We start from the raw sequence: 27,691 nt of genomic DNA, 5'->3' as shown, positions 1-27,691 counted from the left end.
GCTCACCAGCCCGAGAGGCTTATCTGCTCCCCCGCCGGGGCGGGCAGGGCTAGGAGCTGAGGCTCGGGCTGCGGTCGGATCGCAGGGAGAGGACTGGGGCTGGCAGCGTGAACACAGCCTGAAGGGGTTGGCGCACCACAGCTAGCCGGGAGGGAGACCGGGAAAAGGTCTGCAGCTGCCGAAGAGGCAAGAGACTTTTTCTTGCCTCTTTGTTTCGCTGCGCGCAAGGAGAGGGGATTCAGAGCGCCGCCTAAACGAACTCCAGAGAAGGGCGCAAGCCACGGCGATCAGCGCGGACCCCAGAGACGGGCGTGAGACGCTGGGGCTGCTGCTGCCGCCTCCAAAAAGCCTGTGTGTGAGCACAGGTCACTCTCCACACCTCCCCTCCCGGGAGCCTGTGCAGCCCGCCACTGCCAGGGTCCCGTGATCCGGGGACAACATCCCCGGGAGAACGCACTGCGCGCCTCAGGCTGGTGCAACGTCACGCCGGCCTCGGCCGCCGCAGGCTCGCCCCGCCTCCTCCGTACCCCTCCCTCCCCGCGGCCTGGGTGAGCCAGAGCCCCCGAAGCAGCTGCTCCTTTAACCCCGTCCTGTCTGGGCGGGGAACAGACGCCCTCAGGCGACCTACAGGCAGAGGCGGGTCCAAATCCAAAGCTGAACCCCAGGAGCTGTGCGAACAGGGAAGAGAAGGGGAAATCTCTCCCAGCAGCCTCAGAAGCAGCGGATTAAAGCTCCACAAACAACGTGACGTGCCTGCATCTGCTGAATACCTGAATAGACAACGAATCATCCCAAATTCAGGAGGGGGACTCTGGGAGCAGGAGATATTAATTTTTCCCCTTTTCCTTTTTTTTGTGAGTGTATATGTATATGCTTCTGGGTGAGATTTTGTCTGTATAGCTTTGCTTTACAATAGCTTTATTTTACTTCACTATATTATAGCCTCTTTCTTTCTTTCTTTCTATTTTTTCTCCCTTTTACTCTGAGCCGTGTGGACGAAAGGCTCTTGGTGCTCCAGCCAGGCATCAGGGCCGTGCCTCTGAGGTGGGAGAGCCAACTTCAGAACACTGGTCCACAAGAGACCTCCCAGCTCCACGTAATACCAAACGGCAAAAATCTCCCAGAGATCTCCATCTCAACATCAAGACCCAGCTTCACTCAACGACCAGCAAGCTACAGTGCTGGACATCCTATGCCAAACAACTAGCTAGACAGGAACACAACCCCATCCATTGGCAGAGAGGCTGCCTAAAATCATAATAAGGCCACAGACACCACAAAATACACCACCAGACGTGGACGTGCCCACCAGAAAGACAAGATCTAGCCTCATCCACCAGAAGTCAGGCACTAGTTCCCTCCACCAGGAAGCCTACACAACCCACTGAACCAACCTTAGCCGCTGGGGACAGATACCAAAAACAACGGGAACTACGAACCTGCAGCCTGTGAAAAGGAGACCCCAAACACAGTAAGATAGGCAAAATGAGACGACAGAAAAACACACAGCAGATGAAGGAGCAGGCTCAAAACACACTGGACTTAACAAATGAAGAGGAAATAGGTAGTCTACCTGAAAAAGAATTCAGAATAATGATAGTAAGGATGATCCAAAATCTTGGAAATAGAATAGACAAAATGCAAGAAACATTTAACAAGGATGTAGAAGAACTAAAGAGGAACCAAGCAATGATGAAAAACACAATAAATGAAATTAAAAATACTCTAGATGGGATCAATAGTAGAATAACTGAGGCAGAAGAAAGGATAAGTGACCTGGAAGATAAAATGGTGGAAATAACTACTACAGAGCAGGATAAAGAAAAAAGAATGAAAAGAACTGAGGACAGTCTCAGGGACCTCTGGGACAACATTAAACGTGCCAACATTCGAATTATAGGGGTACCAGAAGAAGAAGAGAAAAAGAAAGGGACTGAGAAAATTTTTGAAGAGATTATAGTTGAAAACTTCCCTAATATGGGAAAGGAAATAGTTAATCAAGTCCTGGAAGCACAGAGAGTCCCATACAGGATAAACCCAAGGAGGAACACGCCAAGACACATATTAATCAAACTGTCAAAAATTAAATATAAGGAAAACATATTAAAGGCAGCAAGGGAAAAAAAACAAATAACACACAAGGGAATCCCCATAAGGTTAACATCTGATCTCTCAGCAGAAACTCTGCAAGCCAGAAGGGAGTGGCAGGATATACTTAAAGTCATGAAGGAGAAAAACCTACAACCAAGATTACTCTACCCAGCAAGGATCTCATTCAGATTCGATGGAGAAATTAAAACCTTTACAGACAAGCAAAAGCTGAGAGAGTTCAGCACCACCAAACCAGCTTTACAACAAATGCTAAAGGAAATTCTCTAGGCAAGAAACACAAGAGAAGGAAAACACCTACAATAACAAACCCAATACATTTAAGAAAATGGGAATAGGAACATACATATCGATAATTACCTTGAATGTAAATGGATTAAATGCTCCCACCAAAAGACACAGGCTGGCTGAATGGATACAAAAACAAGACCCATACATATGCTGTCTACAAGAGACCCACTTCAGACCTAGGGACACATACAGACTGAAAGTGAGGGGATGGAAAAAGATATTCCATGCAAATGGAAATCAAAAGAAAGCTGGAGTAGCAATTCTCATATCAGACAAAATAGACTTTAAAATAAAGACTATTACAAGAGACAAAGAAGGACACTATATAATGATCAAGGGATCGATCCAAGAGGAAGGTATAACATTTGTAAATATTTATGCACCCAACATAGGAGCACCTCAATACATAAGGCAAATAATAACAGCCATGAAAGGGGAAATTGACAGCAACACAATCATAGTAGGGGACTTTAACACCCCACTTTCACCAATGGACAGATCATCCAAAATGAAAATAAATAAGGAAACACAAGCTTTAAATGATACATTAAACAATATGGACTTAATTGATATTTATAGGACATTCCACCCAAAAACAACAGAATACACATTTTTCTCAAGTGCTCATGGAACATTCTCCAGGATAGATCATATCTTGGGTCACAAATCAAGCCTTGGTAAATTTAAGAAAATTGAAATCGTATCAAGTATCTTTTCCGACCACAACGCTATGAGACTAGATATCAATTACAGGAAAAGATCTGTAAAAAATACAAACACATGGAGGCTACACAATACATTACTTAATAACGAAGTGATTACTGAAGAAATCAAAGGGGAAATCAAAAAATACCTAGAAACAAATGACAATGGAGACACGACGACCCAAAACCTATGGGACACAGCAAAAGCAGTGCTAAGAGGGAAGTTTATAGCAATACAAGCCTACCTCAGGAAACAGGAAACATCTCGAATAAACAACCTAACCTTGCACCTAAAGCAATTAGAGAAAGAAGAACAAAAAAACCCCAAAGCCAGCAGAAGGAAAGAAATTATAAAGATCAGGTCAGAAATAAATGAAAAAGAAATGAAGGAAACAATAGCAAAAATCAATGAAACTAAAAGCTGGTTCTTTGAGAAGATAAACAAAATTGATAAACCATTAGCCAGACTCATCAAGAGAAAAAGGGAGAAGACTCAGATCAATAGAATTAGAAATGAAAAAGGAGAAGTAACCACTGACACTGCAGAAATACAAAAGATCATGAGAGATTACTACAAGCAACTATATGCCAATAAAATGGACAACCTGGAAGAAATGGACAGATTCTTAGAAATGCACAAACTGCCGAGACTGAACCAGGAAGAAATAGAAAATATGAACAGACCAATCACAAGCACTGAAATTGAAACTGTGATTAAAAACCTTCCAACAAACAAAAGCCCAGGACCAGATGGCTTCACAGGCGAATTCTATCAAACATTTAGAGAAGAGCTAACACCTATCCTTCTCAAACTCTTCCAAAATATTGCAGAGGGAGGAACACTCCCAAACTCATTCTACGAGGCCACCATCACCCTGATACCAAAACCAGACAAAGATGTCACAAAGAAAGAAAACTACAGGCCAATATCACTGATGAACATAGATGCAAAAATCCTCAACAAAATACTAGCAAACAGAATCCAACAGCACATTAAAAGGATCATACACCATGACCAAGTGGGGTTTATCCCAGGAATGCAAGGATTCTTCAATATACGCAAATCAATCAATGTGATACACCATATTAACAAATTGAAGGAGAAAAACCATATGATCATCTCAATAGATGCAGAGAAAGCTTTTGACAAAATTCAACACCCATTTATGATAAAAGCCCTGCAGAAAGTAGGCATAGAGGGAACTTTCCTCAACATAATAAAGGCCATATATGACAAACCCACAGCCAACATTGTCCTCAATGGTGAAAAACTGAAACCATTTCCACTAAGATCAGGAACAAGACAAGGTTGCCCACTCTCACCACTATTATTCAACATAGTTCTGGAAGTCCTAGCCACAGCAATCAGAGAAGACAAAGAAATAAAAGGAATCCAAATCGGAAAAGAAGAAGTAAAGCTGTCACTATTTGCAGATGACATGATACTATACATAGAGAATCCTAAAGATGCTACCAGAAAACTCCTAGAGCTAATCAATGAATTTGGTAAAGTAGCAGGATACAAAATTAATGCACAGAAATCTCTTGCATTTCTATACACTAATGACGAAAAATCTGAAAGTGAAATTAAGAAAACACTCCCATTTACCATTGCAACAAAAAGAATAAAATATCTAGGAATAAACCTACCTAAGGAGACAAAAGACCTGTATGCAGAAAATTATAAGACACTGATGAAAGAAATTAAAGAGGATACAAATAGATGGAGAGATATACCATGTTCCTGGATTGGAAGAATCAACATTGTGAAAATGTCTCTACTACCCAAAGCAATCTACAGATTCAATGCAATCCCTATCAAACTACCACTGGCATTTTTCACAGAACTAGAACAAAAAATTTCACAATTTGTATGGAAACACAAAAGACCCCGAATAGCCAAAGCAATCTTGAGAACGAAAAATGGAGCTGGGGGAATCAGGCTCCCTGACTTCAGACTATATTACAAAGCTTCAGTAATCAAGACAGTTTGGTATTGGCACAAAAACAGAAATATAGATCAATGGAACAGGATAGAAAGCCCAGAGATAAACCCACACACATATGGTCAACTTATCTTTGATAAAGGAGGCAAGCATATACAGTGGAGAAAAGACAGCCTCTTCAATAAGTGGTGCTGGGAAAATTGGACAGGAACATGTAAAAGTATGAAATTAGAACACTCCCTGACACCATGCACAAAAATAAACTCAAAATGGATTAAAGACCTAAGTGTAAGGGCAGACACTATCAAACTCTTAGAGGAAAACATAGGCAGAACACTCTATGACATACATCACAGCAAGATTCTTTTTGACCCAGCTCCCAGAGAAATGGAAATAAGAACACAAATAAACAAATGGGACCTAATGAAACTGAAAAGCTTTTGCACAGCAAAGGAAACCATAAACAAGACCAAAAGACAACCCTCAGAATGGGAGAAAATATTTGCAAATGAAGCAACTGACAAAGGATTAATCTCCAAGATTTACAAGCAGCTCATGCAGCTCAATAACAAAAAAACGAACAACCCAATCCAAAAATGGGCAGAAGATCTAAATAGACATTTCTCCAAAGAAGATATACAGATGGCCTACAGACACATGAAAGAATGCTCAACATCATTAATCATTAGAGAAATGCAAATCAAAACTACAATGAGATATCATCTCACACCGGTCAGAATGGCCATCATCAAAAAATCTAGAAACAATAAATGCTGGAGAGGGTGTGGAGGAAAGGGAACACTCTTGCACTGTTGGTGGGAATGTAAATTGATACAGCCACTATGGAGAACAGTATGGAGGTTCCTTAAAAAACTACAAATAGAACTACCATACGACCCAGCAATCCCACTACTGGGCATATACCCTGAGAAAACCATAGGTCAAAAAGAGTCATGTACCAAAATGTTCATTGCAGCTCTATTTACAATAGCCAGGACATGGAAGCAACCTAAATGTCCATCGACAGATGAATGGATAAAGAAGATGTGGCACATATATACAATGGAATATTACTCAGCCATAAAAAGAAATGAAATGGAGGTATTTGTAATGAGGTGGATGGAGTTAGAGTCTGTCATACAGAGTGAAGTAAGTCAGAAAGAGAAAAACAAATACAGTATGCTAACACATATATATGGAATCTAAGGGAAAAAAAAAAAAAAAAAAAAGGCCATGAAGAACCTAGTGGCAAGACGGGAATAAAGACACAGACCTACTAGAGAATGAACTTGAGGATATGGGGAGGGGGTGGGGTGAGATGTGACAGGGTAAGAGAGTGTCATGGACATATATACACTACCAAATGTAAAATAGATAGCTAGTGGGAAGCAGCTGCATAGCACAGGGAGATCAGCTCGGTGCTTTGTGACCACCTAGAGGGGTGGGATGGGGAGGGTGGGAGGGAGGGAGATGCAAGAGGGAAGAGAAATGGGAACATATTGTATATGTATAACAGATTCACTTTGTTATAAAGCAGATGCTAACACACTATTGTAAGGCAATTATACTTCAATAAAGATGTTTGAAAAAAAAAAAAAAAAAAAAAAAAAAAATGGTATGTAACTACCCATTCAAAAACAAACTTATATCCCTGTATAACATGATTTACAAAAACTAAATCTAGATATATTGAAGAATTAAACATAAGAAATAAAACCATAACATTTTTACATAAAAACAGTGGAAACCTCAAAATCCATAAAGGAAAAAATTGAAATATTGAGTACATAAAATTTTTAAATTGCTATGTGGTAAAAGATGTCATAAAAGATTAAAAGCTAATGTGAAAAATATGAAAAAATATTTGCAATAAATATGGAGACTATTTATTAGGATTAATATCCAGACTGTGCAAAGAGATTCTACAAATCAGTAAGACAACAACAGTTTATTTTTTTTAAAATAGATCAAGGGATATAAATAGACATTTCACAGAAGAAAAGATACTAATGGCCAATTAAGAGATTAAAAGATGACAAAACTCACTAATGAACAAGAAATACCAAATTAAAACAACTATGAGATATATTTTTATCCATTATATTTGCACTAATTCTTAACTATGAAAATCCAATACTAGGAGAGGTTATGAAAAAGAGCACTCTCAACCACTTTTTATGAGATGGTAAATTAGTAATGCTTTTTGTATCAAAATTAAACTACACCTAGTCTTCAACCCAGAATTTCCAATTATAGGTATCTACCTGAGAGACATGCCCACATATGTGCACAGAGACACATGCTCATTGCAGCATGATTTGTAAGAGAAAATCTTGTGGGAATAAACCAAATTTTCAATAAAAAGGAAATGGGTGAATAATTTGTGGAAGGGTAATATAAGTAGCTAGGTTTCTAGACCAACTCTTTCACTAAAAACAACTAAAGGCTGGGGGAAATACTAGGAATATCTTAAAGGCAAAGAGAGCTGAAAAATAATTAAGAATTACTAACATCAGATCATAACTGAGGGTGGGAACCTCAAAAGATAAGCAGAGCACAGAAGTTCACGTTCACCTGAGGGTATATGCCAAACCTAGTGTACTTGTATTTCATTTTTATAGTCTGAGGAAGGCCAAGACCCACCAAAAGTGAGAGGACTAATAGAAAATTCTCATCCCCTAAAGCTGTATTCTCAGAAGGAGAAAAATAAACAAACAGAATCCTATAAGTTATACCCACAAGCCATTCCTCACTCCAATTTATTGCCTAAATTCATAGTGTCTGAGGTGGTTTAAAAAAATTCTCAAAATGAGTATTTAGTTTAAGTTTTTCTGAACTTGAACTTGTAATGCTCTCAGATGCATTGCAAAGGCAAATATTCACTGGAAGAATTCACCTTCATTCCTGCCTCAAGAATTTTCATGTGCAAACACACACCACACATACACAATGAAAGTATTTGAGCTTTTCACAAGAAGTCCTGTCACCAAGTTTGAGAAGCAGCTGAAACAATAGACAGCAAAAACAGACCCCAAAGGAATTTAGATATGTGAATTATCAGTCAAAAACATGTAAAATAGATCTTCTTACTATGACCAAAAAAAGAAAACAGAAGCTTGAAAAATATGTGCAATAAATAAGAAACTATTTTAAAAAAGACCAAGAAGGGACTTCCCTGTTGGTCCAGTGGTTAAGAATCTGCCTTCCAATGCAGGGGACATGAGTTCTATCCCTGGTCGGGGAACTAAGATCCCACATGCCACGGAGCAACTAAGCCCACGTGCCACAATTACTGAACCTGCGCTCTAGAGTCCAAGAGCCACAACTAGATAAAGCCTGGGCAGTGCAACGAAGAGCCCACTCGCCTCCACAGAAGATGCCACATGCCGCAACGAAGATCCTGCATGCCGCAAGTAAGACCCGATGCAGCCAAATAAATAAATAAATATTTTTTTAAAAAAGACCAAGAAGATTTTTATAAAACCAAACAGATATAACTAGGCATGAAAAAAATCATAATTAGTATTTAAAACTCTATAGGTAGATTTAAAAGCAGAATAGATTCAACAGAAGAGACAATAAACTGGAAGAAAGATTAAAAGAAAGTATCCAGAATGAAGAAGTAAAGAGAGGAATAGACAGAAAAGATGAGCAAGTTAATAAGAGACACAGAGGATAGATTTAACATATATCTAATGGGAGTTTCAGAAGGAGAGAGGAGAAGGGACAGCGGAGGAAATATTTGAAAAGATAATGGCCAAGAATTTTCCAATAGTCTTACAAGACACCAATCTGTAGACTCAAGACACACAAAGATTGTGAAACAGAAAAGATAAATTCATATATATATATACATATACATATATAACCATGAACACAAAGAGGGTCTCTGTGTTAAAAAAGAGAAAAAAGATAGATTACCTCCTATCAGTTGGGCTGAAAGCTGAAATGCTAACAGCCACAATGAAAGCCAGAAGTCAACCTTCAACAAAATGAGAGAAAATCACTGTCAACCCAGAATGTTATACCCAGAAAAAAATTTTTATAATACATCCATAATATGTATTATGTGCAGCATGTAAAAAGAATGTGGTATGTGCTGAAAAGAAAAAACTCTGTAAGGCATATCATCATGGAGAAAAATCATGTTGCAGAAAATACAGTATAATTCAATGTATACAAAATATAGACTATGTTTGCATGTGTTTCTATATTATATAAATATATTAAAGGAAAAGGCTTGGAAGGAGCCATTAAATAGTAAATAATGATTACCTTGGAGGGGGAATGATTTCTCTGACTATTGAGACAGGGAAATGAGGCAGGAATACGTGTGGTTCCGCCTGGCTCTTCCATGCTCTAGAGTTTGGACCAGGCTGACTGCAGGAAACGTGTGTTCTTCCCTCCTCCAGGTAACAAACACCAGGCCAGACTCTGCCTCACACCAGACACAGGGCCCTGGGCCTGCCAGTGCCCTACTGCTCCATCCTGACATCGACTGACAAGTTCAACTCAAATGGGGAAGAAGCATGTGGTCTATTTTGCCCTTGGGTCAAAGTAGCATTTTCTAATCCTGTTTTGTCAGAGAGAAAATTCATATTTTGATCCCAATTTGACATCTGTGTCTTTTTTCTCAATATGCTCAACACATGGACAAGAAATGACATGAATAATTGGCCACTTCAAAACTACAACAATGAGAATGTATTTATGTATTAACTTGGAGAGTCCTCGCCCGTAGCGTGATTTCAAAACATAGAGAACCAAAGTTAGTTGTATTGAAAAAGAAGCAGATTGTCTTCAATTCAGTTCAGTTCAACAACACAGGTATTATAAGCACCGACTATATGCAACCAAAGCACTATTTTTGGTAGATACTAGGATGTGTAAGACAAGGTCTAACCTCAGAGGGCATTACAGTGTAGGGGAGGGGAGGGCATGCAGCAAACAAACTTTAACACAAAGCAGAAAGAAAACAGATGCTCAAATAGAGGTAGAATCAAAATTCTATGGGAACAAAAAGAACGGTCAGTTAGTTCCACAGGGAGTCTGAGTAGACTTAACACAAGAGAAAGCATTTGAGATGATCAGATAGATGAGTAAAACTGTGACGGAGAAAGAAGGGCAGAGAGAATAGTAGACACAAAAGCATAAAGTGGGAAAACGCATTCCAGGATTGTAGAACTCTGAGTTGCATGACACGTTTGGAAGAAAATAAAAGAGAGAGCGGAAGTGACAAAAGAAGACTGTAGTCACATTAAAGGAGGTGATGAATGTTGGGTTCAGGAATTTTTTTGGGGGGGGGATTAAAATAATCTCACTTTATTGCCCCCAGCCACAGACAGACACAGGCAGGAGAGAACAGCCTGCTAACTGCTTCTTTGAAGAGGCAAAGACTCTTGTACCCAAAAGCTATTTGTCCTCCCTAAATGGGATTTCAGGAACAGAGCTGAAAGGGGAGGCGATGGCCTCAAGAGCCTAAGCTTGTATTATACATTAGACAGATATTTAAAAATAAATAGCGATTAAAAGGAAAGCCGTGAATGACAGCAGAGAGCTCCAGACCCTCCAAGGCCTTCATGCAAATGTCTCACTGCTTTCTCAGCACTGGAAATCTGGGCCAAACTGTAATCATTTCTCTGATTTTTAAAAAAATGTTGTCACCCAGCTGCTTTGAGGGGCTATGCTCTGGTCCAGGTGGTGTGACCGCGTCTGCGGAGAAGCCTCTGAGTGGGTTCCCAGCGCCACACCCTCACCAAGGAGGCCTGTGCGCATGCTCGGGGCTCAGCTTCGTGTTCCTGGGTCCGGGAGGCTCCCTCGCGCATCCCTCCAGGTAGGTCTGTGCACCCATTCCCAACACTCAACACACCCTGTGCCGAGGCCTGTTTCCTCGCCAGTCTCCCCAGCAGCCGTGACCTCCAGGGGTCAGGAACCATGTCCCACACAGTAAGATTTCCTGATGGGCAGTCTGCCGTGACACATCTCTTAAGAGGTATGCCAGGAAGGAGGGCAAAGTCCAGGCCAATAAACACCTGCCTTAGTAGGTCTAAATTTTCCTTGTCAGTTACCATTGTTATTATTGTTACTGTTGGTACCATCTTCATTAGCATCAGCATCAGTCATGGTTGGAATCCCAGCCCTTAGCTAAAGACTTCAATCATTGTGAATACGTCTTTGAGACAATCATACGCTCAGCTTTTCTCAGTTGCTCCCTTTTCGGAGAAAATGAGTTTAGATCCTTTTGTTTTAGCTGCACTAAAACTTTTTCAGATTTACTTTTTTCAGATTTTATTAGTTTTGATCTGATGTCCGTTTCCTATTCCAGGATCCCATCCAGGATATTACTTCACATTTAGTCATCCTCTTGGTCCCCTCTCAGCAGTGCAAGTTTCTCTGATTTCCTGGTTTTTGATAACCTTGACAGTTTTGAGGGGTTACTGGTCAGATACTGTGTCGGATGTTACTCTACTGGAATTTGTCTGATCTTCTTCTTCTTCTTTTTTTTTTTTTAACGGACAGAAAATTATATTTCAATAAATTTAACCAGAACAAACGTAACATAGGGGTTGGGTTCAGGAATTTAATATTATTCTGTAGACAGTGGGAAGCCATGGTGGATTTTTGACATGATCAGATCTGTGCTCTAGAAAAACAACTTTGATGTGAAGGACGGATTGGAGAAAGAAGAGAGGGCATCCAGTGAGGAATTCTGTAATGATGATCCACATAAAAGACTCGAGGGGTCATTTCTCCAAGAAGATATACAGATTGCCAACAAACACATGAAAGAATGCTCAACATCATTAATCATTAGAGAAATGCAAATCAAAACTACAATGAGATATCTCACACCGGTCAGAATGGCCATCATCAAAAAATCTACAAACAATAAATGCTGGAGACGGTGTGGAGAAAAGGGAACCCTTTTGCACTGTTGGTGGGAAAGTAAATTGATACAGCCACTATGGAGAACAGTATGGAGGTTCCTTAAAAAACTACAAATAGAACTACCATACGACCCAGCAATCCCACTACTGGGCATATACCCTGAGAAAACCATCGTTCAAAAAGAGTCATGTACCACAATGTTCATTGTAGCTCTATTTACAGTAGCCAGGACATGGAAGCAACCTAAGTGTCCATCAACAGATGAATGGATAAAGAAGATGTGGCACATATATACAATGGAATATTATTCATCCATAAAAAGAAACGAAGTTGAGTTATTTGTAGTGAGGTGGATGGACCTAGAGTCTGTCATACGGAGTGAAGTAAGTCAGAAAGAGAAAAACAAATACCGTATGCTAACACATATATATGGAATCTAAAAAAAAAAAAAAAAGGTCATGAAGAACCTAGGGGCAAGACAGGAATAAAGACACAGACCTACTAGAGAATGGACTTGAGGATACGGGGAGGGGGAAGGGTAAGCTGGGACAAAGTGAGAGAGTGGCATGGACATATATACACTACCAAATGTAAAATAGATAGCTAGTGGGAAGCAGTCGCATAGCACAGGGAGATCAGCTCCGTGCTTTGTGACCACCTAGTGGGGTCGGATAGGGAGTGTGGGAGGGAGGGAGACGCAAGAGGGAAGAGATATGGGGACATATGTATATGCATAACTGATTCACTTTGTTATAAAGCAGAAACTAACACACCATTGTAAAGCAATTATACTCCAATAAAGATGTTAAAAAAAAAAAAAAAAGACTGGAGGGGTCTGAGCTGCAGCATTGTCACAGTTAAATGTAAAGGAAAGTCATGGCGAGGGCAGACCTTAGGGCATCATGTGAGATGTGGGGAAAAGAGAACCGTTTCAGGCTCAAGCAAGCCGCTTTGAAGCAGGGGAGGAGAGAGTCCTCTCCAGATGCAGCCTGGCCACCCAGGAGCAAGAGACATTGCCAGGAACCCAACAGCCATCAGGAAACCTGGTTTCTGGAACAGGCTGAAAAGATGTCACCACAGAGTAAAGTGAAACCTTAAGGAAGTTGCAAAGTAACCCCAGAGCCCAAGAGCAGAAGCCAAGTGACTTACTTTTAAGATTTTCCTTTCTAAACAGACGGCCTCTGGTGCTATGGCCCTGGGACAGGGTCTACCCCCGGGGCCTCAGTTGGTCTGGCGGGCTTCTGCTTTCTGAAAGAGCACCTGTGCAAGTCTTGCAGCAGAGGAATGGGCCTGGGGCATGACTGGATTTGGGGGTGCAGCACCCCTTTCTCCTGAGCCACATGAGAGCAAGTGGGAGGGCAGAGGAAAGTTCTCTGAGGGGAGGTCTGCCATCTCTGGCAACACCTGGCCACACTGTGGTAATCTAGGACCAGAGAGATACGAACAACTCGGTCTGATGCTCCCTGATTTTTCTTCAGTTTCACTGTTGTTAAGTCTGGACAAAATAAGCTTCATTAGGTATCTCCAAGATCTCTGGAACACATATGCTGAGAGCTTCCCAGCAGAGGCTTCGTTGATCCCTATAAAGGACTTTAATTATGCAAAGATCTGAATCACTTGATTAATTTTCAATATGCACAGAAGCTGTTCATTTCCATCAAGCCAAAATACTTTTCAGAAGCCCGAATGGCCCCTATCTTTATAATTCATCACCATCATTTTATTACCACCATCTTTGGGGGCACCAAACTCCAAGCTTTAAGGTGGGAGCTTTTAAAAAATAAGGACCTTTTTCACATTTCTGTGGCTGCCACACAAGATCCAGCCTCCATAGTTCCCCCCCCAACCCTGGCCCTCTGGGCTCCCCACTCTGTTGAGCACCCAACACACAGATGTGCTGGGAGAGGGCCAGACCACAGCTGGGGAAGGTTGGCTGTGTACGCCTGACCTTGGCGGCTGGGGATCCGTGTGCTGCTCAGGAAGACCTCTGTTATAGCAGCCTCAGTGTTGGAGGAGAACATGCCAGCAGAGGGCTGAACAAAGGGTAGCTGTGTGAGCTGGACCTCTTTGCTGCTGTTTCTGTTAGCTGGCTGCCCCGGCCATCAGATCCTCCAGCTCTCACTCCATCCCATTCTTTCTTCTCCCAAGGATTGCTTTGGCGGTACCCCACCACCAGTGCCTCTTCCAGACTCCTGCTGTTCTTAGGACCAGGGCTACGTGATGGTTCCCAGGACCACAGAGAGCAACCACCACAGCAATGAAAATAGAGTAGCTCATGTTTATTGAGCACCTACTATGCGTGAGCCAGACATGCTTTTGCTCATGGAATCCACACCACAAGCCTAGGAGGTGGATGCCATAGACTGCACGTGTTACAGATGAGGAAGCTGGATCTTGGAGCACCCCATTCATTTACGCTGCGCTGCACCATGAGCCAGCAGGGGCTGGAGCCCCCGGCTGCTGACTCCCCTCCTAGAGCTTGTAACGGCCACTCTGTACTTCTGAGATGGTTGCTTGAGCTTCCCGTTTCTCCATTTATATTCTCCATCCACTAACCTTCCAGAGAGGCCAAGGGAAAACAAAAGCTACCCTCCTATTGGTATTGAGATTCCTTCAACTTTGGCCAAGGTGCAAATTTGGGCGAGGCATGGAATAGACGGCCTCACTGAGCCAGAGACCAACATTAGTAGGATGGGGTTAGAATAATGGGCAGAATCTAACATGATGAAGTTTCACAAGGACAGAGTCCCACACTGGACCCCTAAACACCACATGGGTACATCCGGATGCCTATATGCACATCATGTAAGAAACACCCAAGCCCACACTGGTGCTTGAAGCAATACTAATAATGATGGTGCTAACAGCTAACTTTTATTGAACATGTCCTAGATTCCAGTACTGTGGGGACTAATTTAGTCCCCATTTAAAACAAACATATAAATTTAGGAGGCTAGGGCCACTAGCATTCCCACAGAAGAGGAAACTGAAGCTCTGAATGTTCTTGAAGTGATTTCCCATAATCCCCTGACTAGCAAGTGGCCACGCCAGGATTAGGATCCAGGCAGCCTGGTTAAATTCTGCTCTAGCACCCTCTCATCTTTACAGAAGTTCATTAAATAATCCGGTGCAATCGTACACTGCGTGCACTGTAGCTTTTAGAATGGGGGACGTGTGTCGGTGCTGGCACGTGCCACGCCAGGCCAGACACAGAGTATTACTTCATCCAGCCCAGGAGGCCATGCTTCAAAGTAAAGACGATCTAGCGAGCAGCTCATCAGAAGTAAGTGGTCAGGATGGCAAAGGACCCAGAACTACATCCCACCAGGAAAAGCTAAAGGAGTTGACCAGAGTTCCCTGAAGAAGCCGCTTCTTCAAATTCTTCAAATACTGAAAGGGCTTGTTAGTGGAAAAGGGACTGGATTAATTTTCGATGGCTTCAGGGGTTGGAACTGACACCAGAGGTGGGGACATTACAGGGAGAAAGCCTTCAGCTCAGCATTGTGTCAGCTCTGGGGGAAGCGGGAGGGACAGACTCTCACAGGCTGGACCACTGCGTGGCAGGGTGTGCTCACGGGGGCCCAAGCAGCAGACTTGCAGCTAGACAAGGCACAGGAGCCTGCCTGTATGTGATGTTTCTCTGATCTCTGAGGATGACCTGCCCCCACCTCTCACTCTCAGACACGGCCCATCTAGAACCACTGGGTAGCGCCTGAGCCCTCTCTCAGCCCCCGCCCCTGGCCCAGCCACAGATGATCGGAACAGAGGCGGGTGCCCGGTCCAAACGCGGCCATCAGATGCCCCATCCTGGGGATCTGGGCTTAGGAACGGACAGCAGTGGGCCACATGCAAATGGCTGACCCTGTATCATGTACGCTTGGTCGTTTTAGGGCAGCCGTGTTCTGCCAAGCGGCCAGAGGAGCAGGAAGATCAGTCTGTATAAGAGAAGGAGGGTACGCACCAGAGCCTCCCGGGTCTGTGTGCCAGGCGCCAGCTGAGGCCGGCCCCTCCTCGCCCCCAACTGCAGGGACAAACCCTCACCTCCTTTTACAAAATATTCCCCAGGGACCTTGTGACGCTTGTAACCAAAAGAATCCTGATAGAGATAGCGGCTGGCCGGGCAGGTCCCTTCCACGGAGGGTCTGTGACTGGAGAGCCTGTCCCAGCGCAGTCCTGTGAAGTCAGTTCCTGAGCAGTAGCATGTGTACTGAGGTAAGATCCTGAAATAGGAAACTTGGGGCTTGTTCTTTCTTCCCTCACTTGCTGACCTTGAAGGGAAGGGAACAGAAGGCCCTGAGTGGAGCAGAACTTCTAGAATGCGCCATAACAAAGATTAGGGACAGCCACTCCCCATCATCGGGCCCCGGGTAGCTCAAGTCCTTGAGCTGCAGGGACACAGAAGAGAGGAAAGAGCTAATAGTCAGACTCCTTTACTTCCAGACTCTTGGGAATCCCAAGAAAGCCCTGAGAGGAAGAGAACACAGACAGAGTTAATTCTGTAATAAAAACTAAAAAGTCATGGCGGAGGAAGAAGCAGCCAAGAGGCCCTCCCCCCTCCTTGGGAGACAAGGTGAGGGTCACCAGGACTGGAGGAGGGGACTAGCATGGTGGGACATGACCTTGGGGGGCTCTATACTCAGAGACAAGAGGACTAGAGCTGGCGTGGGGTACAGGGATGACTCTCAGGGAGGGGAGTCTGTGTTGAGAGGCATCTGAGCCCCTCATGAGCCCACCGAGTGGCTGGGGATCACTCCAGCCCTTCAAGGGAGCAGCTCCAATGCAGAAGTCATGTCCACCGATCACTTCCGTCAAGGCAGCCTGCACAGCCCCTGGCTCATCTGGCAGCCTGTGCTGCCAGGATTGCTGAGCCCCAACCAGAATGGCCCCAGGTGGCTCCTCCCCTATCAACTGCCCTAAATGTTCTAATGCCCCTAAAACAGAAAGTGGGGCCTTAGCCCCGGGGAGCCATGGTGATATGTAAGCAAAGCTCCAGCCCCGGGGTTGGGTGGTACAGTGCAAGGGCGGGAGGGTGGGAACCCCACCTCAACCCCTGGTACACACAATTCACAGCATCCAGTGACTGGAATTAGAGACCGTTTGGGCTCCGTCTCCAGGGAAGGTCACAAAGGAGGGACCTTGAAGGGCGTGGGTACTGAGGAAAAGAATGGAGTCAATTGCCCATTTTCGTGTTTATGAGCAATGCACAAACATCCGTTGCTTTTCTCAGTTTACAGGGTAGGAGACTGAGGCTCACTGAAAGGAAAGAAGCAAGAAGGGAAGCAGGTTTGTTGAAAGCCCACAGAGTGGTAGAGGCTGTGCTAGGCATGTCCTGCCCAAGTTGGTTCCCTTGGGTCACGTCAGCTCCTGTCCTCAGTTTCTGTCATTCTTGGCACCTCTACCATCACGGAGGCTCTCACCTTGCCATCCCATGGCTCTCTACTGCTTCCCTCCACCTCCGCTTCCGCTCCTTTAGACCTGCTGCCCACCGCTAACAGGTCCACCCCGCAGAGTGTCCTCAGCCATGCCCGGCCCTCCACAGGGCCTTTCCCTCTTCCTCCTCTCAGATCAGGCTGTTCCTCTCCCTTTGCCCCAGGGGAGGCAGTATCAGTATCCCGGTGATGTTTCTAAACCTCTTTGACTCCCCTCTCTCTCCACAGAAAACCTTCTCCCTGGAAGCTCGCAGCCCTCTGTGCGCCCCACCCCCCCACCGTCATTACACCTGTCACTCTCCTTCAGCCCCCAGAGTCACTAACTCTGACATCTGATTTATCGTCTTCCCACTCCGCCCACAGCCTCTCCACCTTTCCCGGGATCTCAGCTTCCTGCGTCCCATGCCTCACATTTCTGAATTACCTCCACCTGCTCCATTTCCACAAACCCGTCCCGTGAGCACACCCTGGCTCAACCCATAGCCGCTCCTCCGCTTACATCTTAAACTCTATCATTTAAAATGTGAACGTTTTTCCTCTACTGCAAACACCTTAACCTCCATCATGCTGCTCGTGGAGGAGTGTCGACTGACATTCCTAGGTTCGACCCAGGCCTTTTGATGACGTGCTACGACCCCAGCTCCTGGACACAGATGGGTAGTCTCCGAACATAGATTCATACAACAGTGGACAGACTCCCGGGTGGGTCTGATGGGGAATTACAGTGTTTCCAACCCTCCTGACGTTGGGAAGCGCCATTCGCCCAGAAAGGCAGTCTTCAGATGGAGGTTTGCAGCAATCCTGAGAAGCTCCTTCAACTCCTATAGTCTGCCTGAGCACAACTTCCCTTGATAATTTTTTTAAATCTTATTTTCAGTGAATGCATATCACATTCTAAACACTAAGTATTTTACATGTACAGTATATAGCAACTCAATTATTCCTGATAATAATCCTCTGAGCTCAATACTATTATCCCCATTTTACAAATGAGAAAACTGAACCACAAAAAGGTTAAGCAACCTGCACACAGCTGGTAAGTGGCAGAACCAAGATTCAGTGGCTGTGCCCCAAAGCTCATGCTTTCAGCCCTTCACTCTACTGCTGCTATTGTCAAGCCAATGGCATCTGGGGCCACCAGGTCCCTTAAGATAAGATCAGCTCAAATTTCCATCCCTATTTTGGGAAAACTGCAATGCCCTTCCCAAGTTCTGAACCTTCTCAAGAGGTCAAGGTTCTCATGGTCACTCTGGCACTAATTGGGTGACTCCACTAAACTTGACATAATTCCTATTCTTGATGCTACATCTCATGGATACTAATCTATCTCCACACTGTCACTGACCCAATGGGGAAACTCAAACCCTTTCATTGACTGAGTGTTTTTCAAACTGCAGGCCCCATCCATTGGTGGATCATAAAATCAATGGTCACAACCAGCATTTTTTTTTTACTTAATTAGAAAATATCATAGAGGAGCTTCAAGATGGCAGAAGAATAAAATGTGGAGATCACCTTCCTCCCCACAAATACATCAGAAATACATCTACATGTGGAACAACTCCTACAGAACACCTACTGAACGCTAGCAGAAGACCTCAGACCTCCCAAAAGGCAAGAAACTCCCCACGTACCTGGGTAGGGCAAAAGAAAAAAGAAAAAACAGAGACAAAAGAATAGGGACAGGACCCGCACCAGTGGGAGGGAGCTGTGAAGGAGGAAAGGTTTCCACACACTAGGAAACCCCTTCGCAGGTAGAGACTGCAGGTGGCGGAGGGGGGAAGCTTCGGAGCCACGGAGGAGAGCGCAGCAACAGGGGTGCGGAGGGCAAAGCGGAGAGATTCCCACAGATCGGTGCGGGAATCGCACCGATCGGTGCCGACCAGCACTCACCAGCCCGAGAGGCTTGTCTGCTCACCCGCCAGGGCAGGCGGGGGCTGGGAGCTGAGGCTCGGGCTTCAGTCTGATTGCAGGGAGAGGACTGGTGTTGGTGGCGTGAACGCAGCCTGAAGGGGGCTAGTGCGCCACGGCTAGCTGGGAGGGAGTCCGGGAAAAGGTCTGGAGCTGCCAAAGAGGCAAGAGACTTTTTCTTGCCTCTTTGTTTCCTGGTGCGCGAGGAGAGGGGATTAAGAGCGCTGCTTAAAGGAGCTCCAAGATGGGTGCAGGCCGCGGCTATCAGCGCGGACCCCAGAGACTGGCATGGGACGCTAAGGCTGCTGCTGCTGCCACCAAGAAGCCTGTGTGCGAGCACAGGTCACTATCCACACCTCCCCTCCTGGGAGCCTGTGCAGCCTGCCACGGCCAGGGTCCCATGATCCAGGGACAACTTCCCCGGGAGAACGCAGGGTGCGCCTCAGGCTGGTGCAATGTCACGCCGGCCTCTGCCACTGCAGGTTCACCCAACATCCATACCCTTCCCTCCCCCCAGCCTGAGTGAGCCAGAGCCCCCCGAATCAGCTGCTCCTTTAACCCCGTCCTGTCTGAGCAAAGAACAGATGCCTTCAGGTGACCTACATGCAGAGGTGGGTCCAAATCCAAAGCTGAACCCCAGGAGATGTGCGAACAAAGAAGAGAAAGGGAAATCTCTCCCAGCAGCCTCAGGAGCAGCAGATTAAATCTCCACAATCAACTTGATGTACCTGCATCTGTGGAATAACTGAATAGACAATGAATCATCCCAAATGGAGGAGGTGGACTCTGGGAGCAAGGATATATATATTTTAATCCCTTTTTCTCTATTTGTGAGTGTGTATGTGTATGCTTCTGTGTGTGATTTTGTCTGTATAGCTTTGCCTTTACCATTTGTTCTAGGGTTCTGTCTGTCCGGTTTTGTTGTTGTTGTTGTTGTTGTTGTTATTTTTAGTATAGTTTTTAGCACTTGTTATCATTGGTGGATTTGTTTTTTGGTTTGGTTGCTCCCTTCTTTCTTTCTTTCTTTTTTTCTTTACCTTTTAAAAAATTGTTTAATAATTATTTTTTATTTTTTATTTTAATAACTTTTTTTTACTTTACGTTATTTTATTTTATTTTATCGTCTTCTTTCCTTCTTTCCTTTTTGTCTCCCTTTTATTCTGAGCCATGTGGATGACAGGCTCTTGCTGCTCCAGCCAGGCATCAGGGCTGTGCCTCTGAGGTGGGAGAGCCAAGTTCAGGACACTGGTCCACAAGAGACCTCCCAGCTTCACGTAATATCAAATGGCGAAAATCTCCCAGAGATCTCCATCTCAATGCCAAGACCCAGCTCCACTCAATGACCAGCAAGCTACAGTGCTGGACACCCTATGCCAAACAACTAGCAAGACAGGAACACAACCCCATCTATTAGCAGAGAGGCTGCCTAAAATCATAGTAAGGCCACAGACACCCCAAAACACACAACCAGACATGGACCTGCCCAGGAGAAAGACAAGATCCAACCTCATGCACCAGAACACAGGCACTAGTCCCCTCCACCAGGAAGCTTACACAACCCACTGAAACAAACTTAGCCACTGGGGACAGACACCAAAAACAATGGGAACTATGAACCTGAAGCCTGCGAAAAGTAGACCCCAAACACAGTAACTTAAGGAAAATGAGAAGACAGAGAAACACATAGCAGATGGAGCAAGGCAAAAACCCACCAGGCCAAACAAATGAAGAGGAAATAGGCAGTCTACCTGACAAAGAATTCAGAGTAATGATAGTACAGATGATCCAAATTCTTGGAAATAGAATGGAGAAAATACAAGAAACGTTTAACAAGGACCTAGAAGAACTAAAGAGCAATCAAACAGTGATGAACAACACAATAAATGAAATTAAAAATTCTCTAGAAGGGATCAATAGCAGAATAACTGAGGTAGAAGAACGGATAAGTGACTTGGAAGATAAAATAGCAGAAATAACTACTGCAGAGCAGAATAAAGAAAAAAGAATGAAAAGAATAGAGGACAGTCTCAGAGACACCTGGGACAACATTAGACGCACCAACATTCCACTTATAGGGGTCCCAGAAGAAGAAAAGAAAAAGAAAGGGACTGAGAAATTATTTGAAGAGACTAAAGTTGAAAACTTCCCTAATATGGGAAAGGAAATAGTTAATAAAGTCCAGGAAACACACAGAGTCCCATACAGGATAAATCCAAGGAGAAACACGCCAAGACACATAATAATCAAACTATCAAAAATTAAATACAAAGAAAAAATATTAAAAGCAGCAAGGGAAAAGCAACAAATAACACACACGGGAATCCCCATAAGGTTAACAGCTGATCTTTCAGCAGAAACTAGGCAAGCCAGAAGGGAGTGGCAGGGCATATTTAAAGTGATGAAAGGGAAAAACCTACAACCAAGATTACTCTACCCAGCAAGGATCTCATTCACATTTCACGGAGAAATTAAAACCTTTACAGACAACCAAAAGCTAAGAAAATTCAGCACATCCAAACCAGCTTTACAACAAATGCTAAAGGAACTTCTCCAGGCAGGAAACACCAGAGAAGGAAAAGACCTACAATAACAAACCCAAAACAATTAAGAAAATCGTCCTAGGAACAGACATACCAATCATTACCTTAAATGTAAATGGATTAAATGCTCCAACCAAAAGACATAGACTGCCTGAATGGAAACCAAAACAAGACCCGTATGTATGCTCTCTACAAGAGACCTATTTCAGACCTAGAGACCCATACAGACTGAAAGTGAGGGGATGGAAAAAGATATTCCATGCAAATGGAAATCAAAAGAAAGCTGGAGTAGCAATTCTCATATCAGACAAAATAGACTTTAAAATAAACACTATTACAAGAGACAAAGAAGGACATTACATAATGATCAAGGGATCAATCCAAGAAGAAGATATAATAATTGTAAATATTTATGCACCCAACATAGGAGCACCTCAATACATAAGGCAAATACTAACAACCATAAAACGGGAAATTGACAGTAACACAATCATAGTAGGGGACTTTAACACCCCACTTTCACCAATGGATGGATCATCCAAAATGAAAATAAATAAGGAAACACAAGCTTTAAAAGATACATTAAACAAGATGGACTTAATTGATATTTATAGGACATTCCATCCAAAAACAACAGAATACACTTTCTTCTCAAGTGCTCATGGAACATTCCCCAGGATAGATCGTATCTTGGTTCACAAATCAAGCATTGGTAAATTTAAGAAAATTGAAATCATATCAAGTATCTTTTCTGACCACAACACTATGAGAGTAGATATCAATTACAGGGAAAAATCTGTAAAAAATACAAACACATGGAGGCTAAACAATACACTACCTAATAACCAAGAGATCACTGAAGAAATCAAAGAGGAAATCAAAAGATACCTAGAAACAAATGACACTGAAAGCACGATGACCCAAAACCTATGGGATGCAGCAAAAGCAGTTCTAAGAGGGAAGTTTATAGCAGCACAATCCTACCTCAAGAAACAAGAAACATCTCAAATAAACAACCTAACCTTACACCTAAAGCAATTAGAGAAAGAAGAACAAAAAAACCCCAAAGTTAGCAGAAGGAAAGAAATCATAAAGATTAGAATAGAAATAAATGAAAAAGAAATGAAGAAAACAATAGCAACGATCAATAAAACTAAAAGCTGATTCTTTGAGAAGATAAACAAAGTTAATAAACCATTAGCCAGACTCATCAAGAAAAAACGGGAGAAGACTCAAGTCAATAGAATTAGACATGAAAAAGGAGAAGTAACAACTGACACTGCAGAAATACAAAGGATCTTGAGAGATTACTACAAGCAACTATATGCCAATAAAATGGACAACCTGGAAGAAATGGACAAATTCTTAGAAAAGCACAACCTTCTGAGACTGAACCAGGAAGAAATAGAAAATATAAACAGACCAATCACAAGCACTGAAATTGAAACTGTGATTAAAAATCTTCAAAAAACAAAAGCTCAGGACAAGATGGCTTCACAGGTGAATTCTATCAAACATTTAGAGAAGAGCTAACACCTGTCCTTCTCAAACTCTTCCAAAATATAGCAGAGGGTGGAACACTCCCAAACTCATTCTATGAGTCCACCATCATGCTGATACCAAAACCAGACAAAGATGTCACAAAGAAAAAAAACTACAGGCCAATATCACTGATGAACATAGATGCAAAAATCCTCAACAAAATACTAGCAAACAGAATCCAACAGCACATTAAAAGGATCACACACCATGATCAAGTGGGGTTTATCCTAGGAATGCAAGGATTCTTCAATATACGCAAATCAATCAATGTGATATACCATATTCACAGACTGAAGGAGAAAAACCATATGATCATCTAAATAGATCCAGAGAAAGCTTCTGACAAAATTCAATACCAATTTATGATTAAAACCCTCTAGAAAGTAAGCATAGAGGGAACTTTCCTCAACATAATAAAAGCCATATATGACAAACAAACAGCCAACATCGTCCTCAATGGTGAAAAACTGAAACCATTTCCACTAATATCAGGAACAAGACAAGGTTGCCCACTCTCACCACTATTATTCAACTTAGTTTTGGAAGTTTTAGCCACAGCAATCAGAGAAGAAAAAGAAATAAAATGAATCCAAATCGGAAAAGAAGTAAAGCTGTCACTGTTTGCAGATGACATGATACTAGCCATAGAGAATCCTAAAGATGCTACCAGAAAACTACTAGAGCTAATCAATGAATTTGGTAAAGTAGCATGATACAAAATTAATGCACAGAAACCTCTTGCATTCCTATACACTAATGATGAAAAATCTGAAAGTGAAATTAAGAAAACACTCCCATTTACCACTGCAAGAAAAAGAATAAAATATCTAGGAATAAACCTACCTAAGGAGACAAAAGACCTGTATGCAGAAAACTATAAGACACTGATTAAAGAAACTATAGATGATACAAATAGATGAAGAGATATACCATGTTCTTGGACCAGAGGAATAAACATTGTGAAAATGACTCTACTACCCAAAGCAATCTACAGATTCAATGCAATCCCTATCAAACTACCAATGGCATTTTTCACAGAACTAGAACAAAAAATTTCACAATTTGTATGGAAACACAAAAGACCCCAAATAGCCAAAACAATCTTGAGAAAGAAAAACAGAGCTGGAGGAATCAGGCTCCCGGACTTCAGACTATACTACAAAGCTACAGTAATCAAGACAATATGGTACTGGCACCAAAGCAGAAATATAGATCAATGGAATAGGATAGAAAGCCCAGAGAAACCCACGCACATATGGTCACTTTATTTTTGATAAAGGAGGCAAGAATATACAGTGGAGAAAAGACAGCCTCTTCAATAAGTGGTGCTGGGAAAACTGGACAGCTACATGTAAAAGAATGAAATTAGAACACTCCCTAACACCATACAGAAAAATAAATTCAAAATGGATTAAAAACCTAAATGTAAGGCGAGACACTATCAAACTCTTAGAAGAAAACATAGGAAGAACACTCTATGACATAAATCACAGCAAGATCCTTTTTGACCCAGCTCCTAAAGAAATGGAAATAAAAACAAAAATAAACAAATGGAACCTAATGAAACTTAAAAGCTTTTGCACAGCAAAGGAAACCATAAACAAGATGAGAAGACAACCCTTAGAATGGAGAAAGTATTTGCAAATGAAACAACTGACAAAGGATTAATCTCTGAAATTTACAAGCAGCTCATGCAGCTCAATATCAAAAAAACAAACAACCCAATCCAAAAATAGGCAGAAGACCTAAATAGACATTTCTCCAAAGAAGATATACAGATTGCCAACAAACATATCAAAGGATGCTCAGCATCACTAATCATTACAGAAATGCAAATCCAAACTATAATGAGATATCATCTCACACCAGTCAGAATGGCCATCATCAAAAAATCTACAAACAACAAATGCTGGAGAGGGTGTGGAGAAAAGGGAACCCTCTTGCACTGTTGGTGGGAATGTAAATTGATACAGCCACTATGGAGAACACTATGGAGGTTCCTTAAAAAACTAAAAATAAAATTACCATATGATCCAGCAATCCCACTACTGGGCATATACCCAGAGAAAACCATAATTCAAAAAGACACATGCACCCCAATGTTCATTGCAACACTATTTACAATAGCCAGGTCATGGAAGCAACCTAAATGCCCATCGACAGACGAATGGATAAAGAAGTTGTGGTACATATATACAATGGAATATTACTCAGCCATAAAAAGGAACGAAATTGAGTCATTTGTTGAGACGTGGATGGATCTAGAGACTGTCATACAGAGTGAAGTAAGTCAGAAAGAGAAAAACAAATATTGTATATTAACGCATGTATGTGGAACCTAGAAAAATGGTACAGATGAACCGGTTTGCAGGGCAGAAGTTAAGACACAGATGTAGAGAACAAACGTATGGACACCAAGGGGGGAAAACCATGGTGGGGTGGGGATGGTGGTGTGCTGAATTGGGCGATTGGGATTGACATGTATACACTGATGTGTATAAAATTGATGACTAATAAGAAACTGCAGTATAAAAAAACAAACAAACAAAAAAACAACTAATATTAAACTTTCTTTGGGCTATTTGTATGGAAATATGTTAATATAAATGTTTCAGATATTACATGAAATTTCTAAAAATCTTATATGTTCTGGTATGATGTTATAAGTCATAATTCTAGTTACTACTTTAAAATGTATATCTCAGAAATAACTAAATTTCCTTGCCAATTGCATTATTATGAACTTGCATCAAATCTTTAACTGTGGTCATTTTTAAGTCTTTTGTCATTTACAGACAGTTCTGGGTGTACTCTGATGCTTTTGCAAAAATGTTCCTATAAAAGGGTTTCATCTTCAAGGAATTCATGGAAAAGACTCTGACAAGTACAGGTTTCTGGTAATGGACTATACTGCTGAACTGAATGAATAAGCATTTTCAGAACTCTGATGGAAAACTGATGAATTCATAAAAGTGCTAACAAAAGATCAATATGAAAAAAAATTAATTACATGGGACTGAGTGAAGTGATGAGGATGATTATAATTTTTGTGACTTTCTGTTTGAATTAAAAAAATGCCACAAGGACTCAGAGGCAAAAAATATACAAATCAATTTTCACTACAAAGTAAAGGACCTGTTACAGTGGAGGATTACTGAACTGAATGTCAATATTATGACATAGTATGAGTATGTTTTGTGTTTGTTAATTGCAATCATTGTTGCTTTTGTTGTGGTCATCCATTTACAATGCTTGGTGTCAGTTTATTTATCTCTTGTAAAAATAAAATACAGTGTGTGTGTGTCTGAAAAAAAAAAGAAAAGATTGCTTTGGCTATTTGGGGTCTTTTGTGTTTCCACACAAATTGTGAAATTTTTTGTTCCAGTTCCATAAAAAGTGCCAGTGGTAGTTTGATAGGGATTGCATTGAATCTGTAGATTGCTTTGGGTAGTATAGTCACTTTCACAATGTTGATTCTTCCGGTCCAAGAACATGGTATATCTCTCCATCTGTTTGTATCATCTATAATTTCTTCATCAGTGTCTTATAGTTTTCTGCATACAGGTCTTTTGTCTCCTTAGGTAGGTTTATCCCTAGGTATTTTATTCTTTTTGTTGCAATGGTAAATGGGAGTGTTTCCTTAATTTCTCTTTCAGATTTTCCATCATTAGTATATAGGAATGCAAGAGATTTCTGTGCATTAATTTTGTATCGTGCTACTTTACCAAATTCATTGATTAGCTCTAGTAGTTTTCTGGTAGCATCTTTAGGATTCTCTATGGCTAGTATCATGTCATCTGCAAACAGTGACAGCTTTACTTCTTCTTTTCCAATTTGGATTCATTTTATTTCTTTTTCTTCTCTGATTGCTGTCGTTAAAACTTCCAAAACAATGTTGAATAATAGTGGTGAGAGTGGGCAACCTTGCCTTGTTCCTGATCTTAGTGGAAATGGTTTCAGTTTTTCACCATTGAAGACGATGTTGGCTGTGTGTTTGTCATATATGGCCTTTATTATGTTGAGGAAATTTCCCTCTATGCCTACTTTCTGGAGGGTTTTTATCATAAATGGGTGTTGAATTTTGTCAAAAGCTTTTTCTGCATCTATTGAGATGATCATATGGTTTTTATTCTTCAATTTTTGAATATGGTGTATCACATTAATTGATTTGCATATATTGAAGAATCCTTGCATTCCTGGGATAAACCCCACTTGATCATGGTGTATGATCCTTTTAATGTGCTGTTGGATTCTGTTTGCTAATATTTTGTTGAGGATTTTTGCATCTATGTTCATCAGTGATATTGGCCTGTAGTTTTTTTTCTTTGTGA

The sequence above is a fragment of the Balaenoptera acutorostrata genome, chromosome 17, assembly GCF_949987535.1.
Source record: "Balaenoptera acutorostrata chromosome 17, mBalAcu1.1, whole genome shotgun sequence".
Taxonomy (NCBI): Eukaryota; Metazoa; Chordata; class Mammalia; order Artiodactyla; family Balaenopteridae; genus Balaenoptera; species Balaenoptera acutorostrata.
This window is presented reverse-complemented; position numbering follows the sequence as displayed.